The sequence below is a fragment of the Schistocerca americana genome, chromosome 2, assembly GCF_021461395.2.
Source record: "Schistocerca americana isolate TAMUIC-IGC-003095 chromosome 2, iqSchAmer2.1, whole genome shotgun sequence".
NCBI lineage: Eukaryota > Metazoa > Arthropoda > Insecta > Orthoptera > Acrididae > Schistocerca > Schistocerca americana.
In genome coordinates, this window is record NC_060120.1 from 746,804,369 (window position 1) to 746,819,077 (window position 14,709).

A 14,709-nucleotide genomic window follows, 5' to 3' on the forward strand; every position below is an offset into this window, starting at 1 on the left:
CCATACGTCCTCAATTATTTGCTGGCTCTATTCCAATCTCTGCCTTCCTCTACAACTGTTGCCCTCTACAGCTTCTGATTTCTTAACTGATGTCCTACCATCCTGTCCCTTTTTATTGTCAGTGTTTTCCATACATTCCTTTCTTCACCAATAGTGCAGAGAACCTCCTCATTCCTTACCTTATCAGTCCACCTCATTTTTAACATTCTTCTGTAACACCACATCTCAAATACTTCGAACTCTTCTTTACCAGTTTTTCGACAGTCCATGCTTCTCTACCATACATTTTCAGAACGCACGTTTTCAGAAATTTCTTCTCCAAATTAAGGTTTATGTTTGATACTAATAGATTTCTCTTGGCCAGGAATGCCCTTTTTGCCAATGCTAATCTGCTTTTTATGCCCTCTCTGCTGTGTCCTTCATGGGTTATTTTGGTGCCTAGGTAGCAGAATTCCTTAACGTCATCTACTTCGTGATCACCAAGCCTGGTTTTTAGTTTTTCAATGTTTTCATTCTTGCTACTTCTCATTACTTTCGTCTTTCTTCGATTTACTCTCGATCAATACTTCGTAATCATTCTGCTCATTCCATTCAGCAGATCCTGCAATTCTTTTTCACTTTCTCTGAGGATAGCAATGTCATCAGCGAATCTTATCACTGACATCCTCTCACATTGAATTTTAATTCCACTCTTGAATCTTTCTTTTATTTTCGCCACTGCTTCTTCTATGTAGAGGCTGAACAGTAGTGGTGATAGACTACATATTAATTGTTTTAACTGTTATAACTAAGAGAGCTTAGATTCGTTTTTCTTCTTGACTTCTTGCTTCATCGTTTTAATCCGAGCACATCGTACTTGGTCTTCCACTCTTATTACTTCCTCTTGGGTCTTGTACATACTTTATCTTATCTGTTTTTCCCTATAGCTTACCCCTACTTTTCTCAGAAATTCGACAATCTTGCATCGTTTTATATTGTCGACAGCTTTTTCCAGGTCGACAAATCCAATGACCGTGTCTTGAATTTCTCTTTATTCTTGCCTCCGTTATCAACCGCAACGTCAGAATTGCCTCTCTGATGCCTTCACAATTCTTAAAGCCAAACGAATCTTCGTCTAACAGATTCTCAATTTTCTTTTCAGTCGTTTTGTGTATTATTCTTGTCAGCAACTTGGATGCAAGGGCTGTTAAGCTTATAACACTGCAGCAGCATTTACGTACCTATGTAATCAAATACCAAGTCTGGTTTATTACGTGCTATGCCCCAACAGAACAAATCAGTCCCGTCACGGAAAAGCCACGTATAACACTAGTGTCTGCTACTGTTATACCATAACCCTAAAGTTGGAGGCAGGTTGTGAAATAAAACTATCTTATTAAAGCAATTATGGTATAACGCAACGGAGCAGTGATACCCTCTGGTAGGAATTTTGTTATGTTGACCGTGATATACCTAACGGAGGTGGCGTATCGGAAGCGGAAGTCAGAAATACGTAAATATTTAAACAATAATAAATAATATTTAACCTAACCAGACTGTTTAAAGGATAAAAAAAAACAGTCGCCAGCCTAATTAGGCAAGAGAATGATTAACATTCTTGTCCAAGAAATTAGTTATTAGTAACTTTAACAGACAAACACAACCTATATTTTACCACAGGCGAATGCAACGAACTCTTGACACCTGCATATGTTCACGGTTAAGATTGGAAGGTGACAGAGCAGGACAGACTATTTGCATTAATATAACAGATAATGAAACACACTATTACTTTCAGGGCTTATTCAAACCGAATAAGTTATCTAACGTTACAATTAACGTTCACAGCAGAATCATAAATTGGACATAGGTTAAGCCTCTCTCAGTTAAATACTTTACTATTTAAAACGAAAGTTAGTTCAAATTCACTAACAGGTTACTTCTCACTGTCTTTTGAATAAATAAATAATGGTTTTCATAAATAGTGATCTTCCCGTTACTTGTTACCTAGCATTAGCACAATAGACAGACTGTGGATCCTGTTATACTATTAATATGCACTTCCAATGCACAAGAGAGACAAACACTTAGCAAGCAAGAACATATAACTTTCCACAACTGCAGTTTTCCACTTTTACTACAGTGAGACACAAAATTAACATATTTGTAAGAAACAGACTCACATTTTAAAATTTACTACAGGCAGCACTAAGATCGTTAACTAAGCAACACTTTATAAGCCTCAGTTTTAAGAACTTTTAAATTTTTAAAAGAAACAGAAAATTGTCTTTATTACCACAGTCTTCTACTTTCAAGTAAATGATTAAATAGGTGACTATGAAACTTCACAAAACTACATTTACTACCTCCCACAATTTCAGAAAAGCCACAGTAAATCTGAATATTCCCTTCTTACCAGAGATCAAACAACATTCTATTTGGCTTTGAGGCTTTCATTTTTTCCACAAACTCGGACACTCGGTAATCATAGTTCAAATGGAGAGGAACCTAAGAGGTGTTGTGATAGGAAAAGAAATCAAGGTAGGTACATAAATTCAATTATAAGTTACCTTATATTTGAGCACACTAACACATCCAATATGCTGATCCTTCCTGTACATTATTATAGTATTCCGTTACAGTGACTGCGCAATGTGGTGGCAACTGCATGTTGGTAGGTGGATTTGCAGGCAGAATTGCTGGACTCTGTCCCGATTGACTCTTGGTTCCACCTTTTCTACCTAGGCCAACCACAATTTGCGCGCGCTACACAGCTCCGTTCCCGAGAGGAACCACTACACCTTTTATATACAAAAGAACTAAGAACCGTAAGTGAGGATCAACAGTTCACATAACAGCAACCAAACACATTAAATAAAACAGAACATTTGCACATATTGACATTTCTACAAAAAATTATTCACACAGAAATTACAATTATATACAGTAAGTTTTTGTCTCCCTCCAAATGGGACAAAGAATTTAAATGACACATGTACTACATTGCATAGAATCAAACCATGACATCAAAGTTTTAACAAAGAAAGGAGTATACAATTTTATGTTATCGATTCAAACACATTTACAGATACTCAATGTTATAACATTAAACCAAAGCAAAAAAGCAAAATAAATCCGTACAGCATTGGAGCTGTGGTGTTACAAGCTGGTCGTGCGATGATTCTCGCATCTATCGGCTCTTGCAATCTTCCGAAGTCAGGTGGTGTATCACCAGACTCTTATCTTCTGCACATCAACGTGAATAGCCGTTCTGTTGCCACTTCCCCCAATGATTTTAGTAATTCTGATGGAATTTCATCTATCCCTTCTGCCTCATTTGATATTAAGTCTTCCAAAGCTCTTTTAAATTCCGATTCGAATACTTGATCCCCTATCTCTTCTATACAGAGTACTGTTTCTTCTTCTATCACATCAGACAAGTCTCCTCCCTCATAGAGGCCTTCAATGTTCTCTTCCACCTGTCCGTTCTCTCCTTTGCATTTAACAGTGGAATTCCCACTGCACTCTTAATGTTACCACCCTTGCTTTTGATTTCACCGAAGATTGTTTTTACTTTTCTATATATTGAGTCAATCCTTCCAACAATAATTTCTTTTTTGATTTCTTCACATTTTTCATGCATTCACTTAGCCTTAGCCTGCTTCCCTGCCTTTTCTATTAATTTCATTCCTAAGTGATTAGTATTCTATATTCCTGAATTTCCTGGAACATTTTTGTACTTCCTTCCTTCATCAATCAACTGAAGAATTTCTTCCGTTACCCACGGTTTCTTCGCAGGGACCTTCTTTGTACCGACGATTCCCTTTCCAACTTCTATGACTGCCCTTTTAACAGATGTCCATTCCTCTTCAACTGAGCTGCCTGCTGAGCTATTACTTATCGCAATATCTACAGCCTCTGTGAACTTCAAGCGTATCTCTTCATTCCTTATTACTTTCGTATCTACATCTACATTTATACTCCGCAAGCCACCCAACGGTGTGTGGCGGAGGGCACTTTACGTGCCACTGTCATTACCTCCCTTTTCTGTTCCAGTCGCGTATGGTTCGCGGGAAGAACGACTGTCTGAAAGCCTCCGTGCGCGCTCGAATCTCACTAATTTTACATTCGTGATCTCCTCGGGAGGTATAAGTAGGGGGAAGCAATATATTCGATACCTCATCCAGAAACGCACCCTTTCGAAACCTGGACAGCAAGCTACACCGCGATGCAGAGCGCCTCTCTTGCAGAGTCTGCCACTTGAGTTTGCTAAACATCTCCGTAACGCTATCACGGTTACCAAATAACCCGGTGACGAAACGCGCCGCTCTTCTTTGGATCTCTTCTATCTCCTCCGTCAACCCGACCTGGTACGGATCCCACACTGATGAGCAATACTCAAGTATAGGTCGAACGAGTGTTTTGTAAGCCACCTCCTTTGTTGATGGACTACATTTTCTAAGGACTCTCCCAATGAATCTCAACCTGGTACCCGCCTTACCAACAATTAATTTTATATGATCATTCCACTTCAAATCGTTCCGTACGCATACTCCCAGATATTTTACAGAAGTAACAGCTACCAGTGCTTGTTCCGCTATCATATAATCATGCAATAAAGGATCCTTCTTTCTATGTATTCGCAATACATTACATTTGTCTATGTTAAGGGTCAGTTGCCACTACCTGCACCAAGTGCCTATCAGGTGCAGATCTTCCTGCATTTCGCTACAATTTTCTAATGCTGCAACTTCTCTGTATACTACAGCATCATCCGCGAAAAGCCGCATGGAACTTCCGACACTATCTACTAGGTCATTTATATACAGGGTGATTCAAAAAGAATACCACAACTTTAAAAATGTGTATTTAATGAAAGAAACATAATATAACCTTCTGTTATACATCATTACAAAGAGTATTTAAAAAGGTTTTTTTTCACTCAAAAACAAGTTCAGAGATGTTCAATATGGCCCCCTCCAGACACACGAGCAATATCAACCCGATACTCCAACTCGTTCCACACTCTCTGTAGCATATCAGGCGTAACAGTTTGCATAGCTGCTGTTATTTCTCGTTTAAAATCATCAATGGTGGCTGGGAGAGGTGGCCGAAACACCATATCCTTAACATACCCCCATAAGAAAAAAATCGCAGGGGATAAGATCAGGGCTTCTTGGAGGCCAGTGATGAAGTGCTCTGTCACGGGCTGCCTCGGGTAGTTTGGTTTTCAGCCTAGTCAACAGCGCCTCAAGCGAACAAATGTACAACTAAATGAAACTTTATAGCTCCCTTAATTCGCCGACAGATAGTGCTTAGCTCTGCCTTTTGTCGTTGCAGAGTTTTAAATTCCTAAAGTTGTGGTATTCTTTTTGAATCACCCTGTATATTGTGAAAAGCAATGGTCCCATAACATTCCCCTGTGGCACGCCAGAGGTTACTTTAACGTCTGTAGACGTCTCTCCATTGATAACAACAGGCTGTGTTCTGTTTGCTAAAAATTCTTCAATCCAGCCACACAGCTGGTCTGATATTCCGTAGGCTCTTACTTTGTTTATCAGGCGACAGTGCGGAACTGTATCGAACGCCTTCCGGAAGTCAAGGAAAATAGCATCTACCTGGGAGCCTGTATCTAATATTTTCTGGGTCTCATGAACAAATAAAGCGAGTTGGGTCTCACACGATCGCTGTTTCCGGAATCCATGTTGATTCCTACAGAGTAGATTCTGGGTTTCCAAAAACGACGTGATACTCGAACAAAAAACATGTTCTAAAATTCTACAACAGATCGAGGAGGATGATCTCGGTTCACTGTTACGCGCAAGAGCAATATGGCTTCGGTAGCAGCAGCTGTGTGTTTCTGTACTGATTATGTTCATTTTTTGCAGGGTGATATGCAGTATTGAGTTCGCTTTGCAGTATCCTAATACTCTAATCACTGTCCTAAGCAACTGCGCAGCTATCTTCAATGATTCCGTATAAGAAGCATACCGTACGTGGAACATAGTATACTTGAACAATCTCTACAATATGTTGAAAAGAGCAGTTGTTATCCGAAGCTCAGTGGTAACCAGCAGCTGAGGTAGCAGACCGATGTGATGACTGTGCGCACACAGCCGGTGGGCCTTAACTCCATCTCTGATTAGTGGTTTCTGTGGTAACAGTCCTGTAAACAACTAACCGTAAACTACTTTGTTAATCTTATAGATACCCTGCACTTGTAAAAACAATAAAATTCAACATGAACGAGATCTAACACGAACATGATAGCGGAATCACTTGAAAATACGCCAATCACAACTCAGATCCAGAAGTCTTCGATATTTCGGTAAAAGTACTCTTGGTATACCTGCAAAAACTGCGTCGTGCTGTGTTTTCGGTCCATGCTATAGTACGAAAGGGTAACTACCACTCTGAAAGAGCTGTAATTAACGAGAATGCAAAGCTGATTATGAGTTTCATACCAACTCATATCGAAAGCGGCTTTGAGAAGCGGATGATAAAATGTAAGGATCTTCTTAGTTCTAACTGCAGCTTATGATAGTATCTGGCGTGTCACAGTCCTGCTCAAATTCATCAATGTAATTCCGTGTGCGAAACTGACCACTATAATTGGTAACATGCTGGACAATAGATAGTGCAGGTGTTCTCACGGAACTTTAAACGTAGACTTCACAAAATAAATTATAGCATCCCGTGAGATTCTGTTCTGGCTCCACTCCTATCCAATTTGCAGACCTTCCAGAAGCAAGGTACAGGAAATTTATTAAAAGTGATGATACTGCTTTGATCGTCCAGGATCAGAGCTTTAGGGAAACTGAACCAACACTAACATCAGACCTGAAGAAGCTGCTGAGTACTTCAACCGTAACTCTCCCCGATCGAATCCTCAGAAGAGCGCCTAAAGCTCTTTAATGTCTCTCTGTTTATTTGTATATTAATTTTTGGGGCTGATGATTTATAGGACTCGAGTATGGGAGCTTTACATAGAAAACACGCTTCGTTACGAAATCAACCCGAGCTCGTGTGTAATGCGAACACGTGTCTCTTGTTGTTACGGCGTAACGACAAGCGACAGCACGCAGATGACGAACGCAAGAGCAGAGAAGGCTGTAAGACGAAGTCAGCGAGTATAGTACGCTCACTAGGACCGCACCACGCCAGGAGCGGCCTCTACCCGAAGAGCATGTAAGCGCCGCTCCTGCCAGCCTCGGCCGGACAGTACAAGACGTGAACTAGCAGACCCGCAGTAGAAGACGCACACTAGTAGAGCCGTCATCCTCGTTGTTCTTCTGAGACTTGAGCCTTATATTAATTGCTGGTATGGACATTGTATGTAGAAAAGGTCACAGACTGTTTGCATGTCGCCAATCGCTTGCGACACATTCTTGTAAACCAAAGTTAACTAGTATCAATCTACTTTATTGTAATGAAAACCATTAATGTGGTTTGTTTGAACTGTTGTATAGCTATCCGAGAAAGCATCATCCTTTAGGCACCCGAGTGGACAGGACCCCACACTTGCACTTTTCAAATATTACAGTTATTCAGTTGAAAAACGGAAAATTTCACTTCCAAATAACAACAGTACAACTCACATTGTCACTTTATCAACACACTTCCCTAAAAAGTCTAAAATCTTCCAATCCTGTGTTAGTAGTTAATCTCGTTTCACATTCTTATTGAAGTAACTATTGTTATGTAATCACTGACCACGGCAGACGTTTCATTTACCTTTTATTATTAATACGTTCCGCCACAATTAGTGATTCACAAACAAGACACCGTTTCAAGCATAAAACTCTTAACTAATTCTGCGTGCCTTTCCGCCAAATAACTGAATTAATCATACACTTTCAACCCTTAATTTTACTTTCCAGCAATTTCTTCATACTGTTTACCCACGGCGCGGCCGCGCGCGACCGCTCCGTGCTGAAGCCCAAAGACTACTCGATTCGCGCACACCAAGACGGCGCGTGACTACTAGGGCTGTGGTGTTGTTGCCATTAAAGTGCTAGCCAGTGCTGCTTCCATGGAAAAGGCTCTCTAGGCTTCGAAAGGGCAGAAGCCAGAGATAAGTGGGCAGTAAAAATGGTTCAAATGGCTCTGAGCACTATGCGACTTAACTTCTGAGGTCATCAGTCGCCTAGAACTTAGAACTAATTAAACCTAACTAACCTAAGGACATCACACACATCAATGCCCGAGGCAGGATTCGAAACTGCGACCGTAGTAGTCGCTCGGCTCCAGACTGTAGCGCCTAGAACCGCACGGCCACTCCGGCCGGCTAAGCAGTACAATATCGGTACATTACATAATCAAAGATAACATTCCTTACAACCGTTTTATCAATTTTCCATCTATGGAATACACAAGCAAACTGGAAACCTAAATTCGCATTTAGAGATAAGGCTCCCCGACATCGCAGTACTTCAAAATATCTAGGTGTACCCTAGGCAGTTGTTTGACAAACAAAATCCTTCTATGCGAAGTGGAGATTAAAATCAAAGCTCAGACCGAAATACCCCTGACAATAACAGTAAGCGCTCGGGGTGCCATTGCAACAGTCCTCAGATCATCAGCTTTAGCTCCATACTCAGTCACAGATTACCGGGATTCAAACTCGCTCAACAGTGCTCACTCTAAAACAATTGACATACAGCTAAATCACATAATATGCCTCATCACGTGTGTATTCACCCCAAAAACACGTTTTGTCTACGGTTCGCTAGTACTACGTGTTCCACCGTCATCCATAACAACATTACAGTCCTGTGCACCACGACCAGACAATGGATATACGTGGAAGGAGAGACACCATTGGTCGTATTTTTTTGTTTTATTAACCGCAAAATCGATTTTCGGTCACTTAGTGACCATCCTCAGTGCTGTAATATACAATTTAAATTGGTAGGCACTGATGTCAACAAGCTTAGAGCGATCACAGTGATTGTTATTGTGATCGCTCTAAGCTTGTTGACACCAGTGCCTACCAATTTAAATTGTATATTACAGCACTGAGGATGGTCACCAAGTGACCGTTAATCGATTTTGCGGTTAATAAAACAAAAAAAATACGACCAATGCTATCTCTCCTTCCAAAAAAAAACATCACAGTCATTCCTGAAAGTGCAGACAAAAATAAAAAACAACCCAGAATTACCAGTTCATTCACAGAAAGTTCATTATCAGAGCACCAGCAACTGAGGTCTAGAAAACAATCGTGGCTCAAGGTAATCAGCTTACAGGACAGTCATTTCAACATGCAAGATACCTAGAACAATCAATGGCAGGAGCAAACTCCTTGACGCATCAACAACTAGTTTAAACTCCCTGGGAGGGACCGGCAGGTTTTCATCCACCCAACGACGCAGGTGCATACTCAATCGGATCAGAGCTCACAGGGGCAGAAGTGGAGCATTGCTGCCCTACTATGGATACAAGTCTTCCCCTGAATATGGGTGCGACAAAGACCAACAAACATAAAATCGTAATTATAACATTCGAATGTTCCCTCAGAGCGTTCGAAGGAACAATGGAAGACCAGCACAACTTGTCTGCATAAGCTTCTAACTGGGTTTCAAACCTGGACTTACGAGCTACTAACCAATGACGAACACGTGAATGTGTGTATCTGTGTAGAACTATATAAATGGTAATTTATTTATAATGATGCTGTGAAACTAAATGGTATGTCGTGTTGTAAGAGATTTGTTAAAACTCATGTGGGTGAAAGCAAAGTAACGGTAAAATCAACGGTTCGGACTTCTTGTAGGTCAACAGCTGAGGTGACTCATGTTGTACATTTACATTACAGAAACGCTGAATCATATACGCCAGGTTGAAGAGAGAGCACAAGAACGTCAGCAGGCAAATTTAAACAACCGAAACACATATCTCCACAAAGAACTCTTGAGTGAGCACCGATGCACCAAGACAAAAATATTCTCTACACATTTCACTTAACTACAAGTAAAGATGAAACACTGGACTCATCGAACATTCCTCCAACTAAAAACAGAGTATCCAACGACATGTTAAATTCTCTACTCAAATGTTCACTCAAACAAAACGCATTGCACAAACCACCACCGCCGAGCAAATACATACCGGTAACTACAGAATAACAGTCATAAAAACGAACAGCACAGGCATTTATGGGCAACGGAAATCATTTCAAAGAACTCTATTCAAATGTATTCTCCTGTTGATGTTCTTACATCTAGAAATCGCAATGGATAGTTGTATCATTCTCTGAAATGTATTACTTTAGTGCAAAGTGCTATTCTCGAATAGGCTAAGTTCGCATCTTGACTCTTTTCTACACACTACTACAGCTAATAATTTTATGCTGGATTTAGGGTTAAATAAGGAAGGATTATTTTAGATGCAGTGTAAAGATGTTCTAGTTTTGCTCGGTCCCCTACCAACAGAAAAGTGCCACATTACAATGATAACACTGCGTAACAATGAAAAAACTGTCGAAGTTTTTTACTGAAATTTTGTAAGTATGATTTGCTGATTTCAAAAATGGCACTGGTTTTGCGCAATCAAGTCAACTTTTTGAGTTACTGAATTTTCCTGTATTGTGAAACGTGTAGTAAAAACCTAAGCAAATATTAATTACTTATTCCACAACTTAGATATTTTTACATTAAAAATTAGGTTTTTTTATTTGCACACAAATGAAGTGGTTTCAGGTGGTACACGGTGCAAAAATAATCTCGATATAATCTGCTAGATCTTCAAGGTATAAGCACTGGTTACTAAGACCAATGCACTCACAACTTTCATAAAGCGTAATTAGCTACTTTATTTTGGTATGATGGCTGGTGGCCAGGACAAAGGTTGGGCACCACATATAGTTTGCAAGACATACATCAAGTATCTGCGACAGACTGCTACTTCTGCGCTAGTGATGTGACTGGGATCAACAGAGAGAATCGGATCAGCCTCACGTATCCTGATCTTGCCGCGGCACATCGTCCTGCAATTAACTGTGGGGGGATTTTAATACCGGTATATGGGACTTACTGACATTACTAACGAAGATTCTGCTCAAGTTGGAAAAAGAGAAGAAAATTATTTGCAGTTCATTTTGGTACTCCAATTCCTTTTTCTCAGAGGGAGCTCAATTCTCTAGTTCGCGTTCTAGTCATAATCCTCTGCCGAACTGCTGTCATTAAGACTGAAAGAGAAAAAAGCCTTCTAGTTGACAGTGTTCGATTAACTTTCTACCACAACAGGTATAAAGTGTTCCTCATTTTTTGTTTCAGGACCAAAACGACTTGATGTACTGTACACATATTGGCACTACCTTGGAGTAGAAAGATTGGAGATAGTCCACTGACAATAGGAATATATATATATATATATATATATATATATATATATATATATATATATATATATATATATATATATATATATATATATATATATATATTTCCTCTGAAAGACCAAATTTAGAGAAGAAATATTATTAACGAAGTACACAGCTAATGTTACAAAATTTCAATATATTTCGTTCAAAGCTCGCAGCCATTTGAAATCGAATGGGCACAAAAACCTGGCCTTATAAAAAAACACACATGTCAGTTTCGGAATCAGGAGTAATTGTAATTTAATTACTTGTAAGTTGGATGAGAAATAAATGTATTTTTATCTCATAACGCGTGTGTACATTTTTACTTATTTCACTCTGCTCCCCGCTTTGAAAGTGTACAGTTTTGCCCAGATAATATGTTTACGGCTTTCTTCAAGCACAGGAGATACTATTTTAGACATGTCTGCTATATGTCTTTAGCTACCATAAGCCAATTCATGGTGCACGATAGGCGTAATCCCACGCAACCATTCTATATATTTTGTTACCTTCCATCTTACCATTCACCTCCTTAATAGCACTCATATTCAAAAAAACCGATGCCATTTGCGTCAAGCATATCCCTTGTTTTGTAAATAACAACAACAAAGATATATGGTAACGAATTTCTCCATTTATTCAATTCACACAGATACAGTTTGATTTTTGAGATAAGTTCAGTTCTTCAGGTACAGATCAGTTCTTGAAATACAATTTGACTCTGATATTTCAATGAAGAGATACTTTTAACGTACACGCTATTACCAATAACTAAGAGAAAAAAAAGAACCTCCCAACAGTGAGACTGGTTGACAATAATCTTACAATTTTTTACCAGCAGCGCTAGTTGAGAATATTTTTACACTTTTTTCCCAGTGGCACTGGATGAGAAAATTTACGTTTTTTTTTAAATCTACATTAAAAACTAATGCGGAGATAATTTTTTACTCCAAGTAAATTAAACAGTCCCAACAGGTAAAACAAAATTCTGAAGGACTGTGAGCTATATACACTTAAAAACTAATCAGTCTTGGACAGCTAGCGGCAGGTGAAACTTTAAAACTATTCTATTTACATGGTGCATAGATATATTTAGATGTGTGTACACAGTACACGTACACTGTGTATAAATAAATAAATATTTAGGTCTCAAATATTTGTTTATGCTTTTTACATTTAAAAAAAATTTGTCCTTTTTTTTCACAGCACGCACACATACACAAGGTGTGAGTATATTCTCTCTCTCTCTCTCTCTCTCTCTCTCTCTCTCTCCTCCTCCTCCTCCTCCTCCTCTTCCTCCTCCTCGCACTCAGTCACCCAGCCCCGTCTCTCGCTACAAGTGAATCGTGTGAGTACCGTTCGCTCTCTCTGTAGCCGCGCCCGTGTTCTTCACCTTCGCAATCTTTGCTGGAGACAATGAGACCGATTTCTGGTGCAGACTCAACCCAACACGGATCGTAATATCCTACTCTCCAACCACGACTAGAATTTTTCAGTTTTTGTTCAAAGTCTACGTTTATTACTAGAATTAACAGCAATAAAAAACCGAAATCGGGTATTTCAGAAAACGGTTATTTCTGAGTGGTTTTAACAGACAGATTAAACTGGAGACAAAAACAATCAGGGCGACCGGTTGATTCAGCGAAAACTGCCGTCCCTACATCTAATACGGCAAAAAAGATGGACGACGGCAATTTGCTGGTGATTCGACGGAACATGAATACGTTGCTGAAGACTCTTTATGCACCGAAGTTTCAAGATTATGCGTGAGAGATCCCCTTATATATTACGAGATTAATCTTCACATAAAGTAATCTCGCCGAAACAACATCATTAGTGATAATCCCTGAAGAAGCAATGCACTAGCAGAAGACATACGGTTATACATTACAACCTTTATACGAAAAATTTTGTAACATGTGACGAGTTAATTACGTTCAATGAACTAGCCAAAGAAAATGTTCGTCGAATGTGTGTCTTATTGTGAAGATGCTCCGGAAGATTATGAGCCACATGACAAAAAGGCATTGTCACGCTAGCAGGAAAACTTTTATCTCTGGTCTTCGTATGCCTACAAGAAACAACAGGTTCATTTGGATCTAGAGTTCGAACACTGGCAGATGAGCATCTCATAATATACCGAAACATCACAGTCGCGTCAACGAAAGTTGACTACAAAGGTGCACAAAGAGTTTTTAATCAAAGCTTTAGAATAATATGTAAAAAAAAGAAAGGATTCTGTCAATAATTAGTTTTTGGGATGGACAAACCGACCCACTGTTGGACAATGATTTTTTTTTAAATTGTAGTCGTGTGCCTACTTGTACTATGCATCTTATTCCACAAAAATACACCTCATTAGTGTTACCTTGTGAATTTGTTTTTACCGCCACGTAAAAAACCTCGTTAAGCGTCTGCAAAATCTATGACTACATCACTGAACAAGGACGCGAAATCAGTAATAGAGAAGAATGAAATAAGATTCATTCAGCTGTTCGTTACCAATTGTCTTCTTCAATCTCCCTTCGAAGCTTGGCCACAAAAAAAAGAAATTTTTCTGACTGTGAATGAAGATTTCTTTCCAACTGACACAATGAGAAAGAAAAAAGATGTGACGTTCAAAATACAGCATTTGCACAGAGTGATCAATGGCGTGAAAATTAGTGTTTTCGTTGGTTTTTCGAGGCTTATCAGTCTGGCTCGTCTGACACAACACCTATGGTATGAAACAATGGACATGTTTTTTTTTCAGTTTTGCGCCAAAATTCAATTTGTAATGCTTACTAGCTACATAATCTTCGTTAACGAACATTTACGGGTGATCGGCAACTAACATTTTATATTTGCAACGAAACCTGAAATACTGCGTGCGGTATGTAATTAGAAATCATAGTTGCACATTATCATTTTCCATGAAAAATGCTAATTAGCATACATATGATGAAATTTATTTTTAAATGTCATAGATGTTGGAACCGAACAAAAAGTAGAAAATAATTACCGAAATGAGACTCGAACCAGCGATCCTGCGATTATCATCTCGTGCGCTACCGATAGACCCTCGCGCCCCTTCGAAACCGTCATACCTTCAGTGAATTAAAGTCAAAGTCATCCAGATTATTTTTTTAACTTCGCACTGAAATGCTTTTGGCGGTTGCTATCCATGGTCTGAACTTTACGTACCACAAATATAAAAACTTATAAAAAACTGACTGCCAAGTGGTCCCCTTTTTTGAGAAAAACGACACACTAGAATTGATATTAGCGACAATTTTTCCAGTTCTTCATAGCGCACAAAAGTGGAGCTTATATGAACTCATCCTCGAAAATAGTAACGAAAAATAAAATAATACAAAAAGAATAAA